This window comes from Pteropus alecto, unplaced genomic scaffold (assembly GCF_000325575.1).
Source record: "Pteropus alecto unplaced genomic scaffold, ASM32557v1 scaffold206, whole genome shotgun sequence".
NCBI lineage: Eukaryota > Metazoa > Chordata > Mammalia > Chiroptera > Pteropodidae > Pteropus > Pteropus alecto.
The window spans coordinates 3,378,365-3,380,464 of record NW_006438906.1 but is presented as its reverse complement, the minus strand read 5'-3'; the positions used below and the strand labels follow the sequence as shown (position 1 = coordinate 3,380,464).

At 36.2% G+C, this 2,100-nt stretch overlaps 1 pseudogene; it reads left to right on the top strand.

Moving 5' to 3' along the window:
- The first annotated feature begins 497 nt into the window (after window positions 1-497).
- LOC102882654 lies at window positions 498-1,212 on the top strand (annotated as a pseudogene).
- Window positions 1,213-2,100: the final 888 nt, after the last annotated feature.

Here is a 2,100-nt window from a genome sequence, read left to right as displayed (position 1 = left end):
TGTCATATAGTTTGGAATCATACAATATGTAGCCTTTTCAGACTGGCTTCTTTCAGTTACTAAGATGCATTTAAATTTCTTCCATGTCTTGTTGTGCCTCAGTAGCTCATTTCCTTTTACTGCTGAATAATATTCCATTGTATGTATATAGCACAGCTGTTTTTGTGATCTCATAGGTTTTCAACTCAAATGGGTAAATACTTAGTAATGTGATTGTTGGATCATGTGATAAGACTATATTTAGTTTGAGTATATCATTTTCATGAATATTCTTATTCTCGACAACAAAAATGTCACTGGTAGCCTTACTCTTGCAAAAGAATCTAGTCACCATGTTGTAGTATCTGATTGTCTTCTCTATATCTTTTTATTATCTGTGTCATTTTATTGCATTAACAATAAAATCTTACCCATTAGGAACACCAATCTGAAATAAGAAAAACTTTGAATTAGATCATTTAAAAAATAGTTTTATTACTTTCATATATGTAGAGTTAGGAAATTAATGGCCAAGTTTGCAATAACTAATAAAGTTCTCATTGACTTACAAAGGAATTACTTAACACTAACAGATAAGAATTATCAGTTTTTCCTCCCACTCCCCCTTCCAGCAAGTGCAGCTCTGGCTGCATCCCGCTTTCTCAGAGCGCAGGGACTTCTGTTAAGCCAGCGCCACAGTCCTCTTCATCCAGCCACCATCATGATCATCTACCTGGTGGACCTCGTCCGACATGATGAGATGTTCTCCGACATCAACAAGATCTGGGAGATGCAGGAAGAGCTGTGCCTGGAGGTGGAGGGGAAGGCAGTCAGTAGGACAGAGGGTAACACTGATAACTTGCTCATTGATGGAAATGCCTTAGCTGACAGCCCTGAGGGCAAAGGTATGGAAAGCACAGTTATCACTGATATTGTCATGAACCATCGATTTACAGGAAACCAGCTTCACAAAAGAAGCCTACAGAAGTACATCAAAGATTACATGAAATCAATCAAAGGGAAACTTGCAGAACAGAGACCAGAAAGAGTAAAACCTTTTATGACATGGGCTGCAGAACAATCAAGCACCTCCTTGCTAATTTCCAAAACTACCAGTTCTTTGTTAGTGAAACATTAATCCAGATGGCACGGTTGCTCTGTTAAACTACCATGAGAATGGTGTGACCTCATATGATTTTCTTTAAGGATGTCTTAGAAATGGGAAAATGTTAACAAATTGGGCAATTTGGATCTATCACCTATCATCACAAATGGCTGCTGCTTTTCATCCACATACTGTGACTAGGACAAATAAGACTGATGTTGTCTTGAGCTCTTTATTTATTTCAACCTTGATTTATTTGGAGCAGTGGCCTTTTTTAAAGAAAAACATGTCATTTAGGTTATTTAAAATGCATTTAAACTAAAAAAAAATTATCAAATGTAGTACAATATATGTAACCGAATTTGAAAACTGTATAAAAGCAACTTGTTTATTAATATATGCCTAACATTCTTTGTAGTTTTATTAGGATGACAAGCTTGCTTCTTCTCTCCCCCACCACTGACAGAGTAACCTACGTGCCTACGGTCTGCTCCCATTATCTCCCTCGTGCATAACTAAGGATATATATATTTCCTCCTAATCTCTTTGAAAACAGGAACTATAATCTTTTCAATACTAATTCTTATCCCAATGTCTGACATATACTGGTCACTCAATAACAAATAAGTTCATTAGGAGGATGGATGGATAATCTCGAAGCAAGAACTCTACTTATGAGTTAGGGCATCCTGCAGATAAATAATTGTCATCGCAGACCTTGTCTAGACTGTCATATATTCTAAATCAGTGGAGTCTGAATTAATAAGGAAACTGTTGAAGAATTTGTGATTCCATGCTTAGCTCTACTTATGAGTTAGGGCATCCTGCAGATAAATAATTGTCATCCCAGACCTTGTCTAGACTGTCATATATTCTAAATCAGTGGAGTCTGAATTAATAAGGAAACTGTTGAAGAATTTGTGATGCCATGCTTAGCACTTTTTACATTTGACTTCCACTAACTATTTATTAATATAAACTCAACAATGTACAAACACATCCTTTACAATTATCCC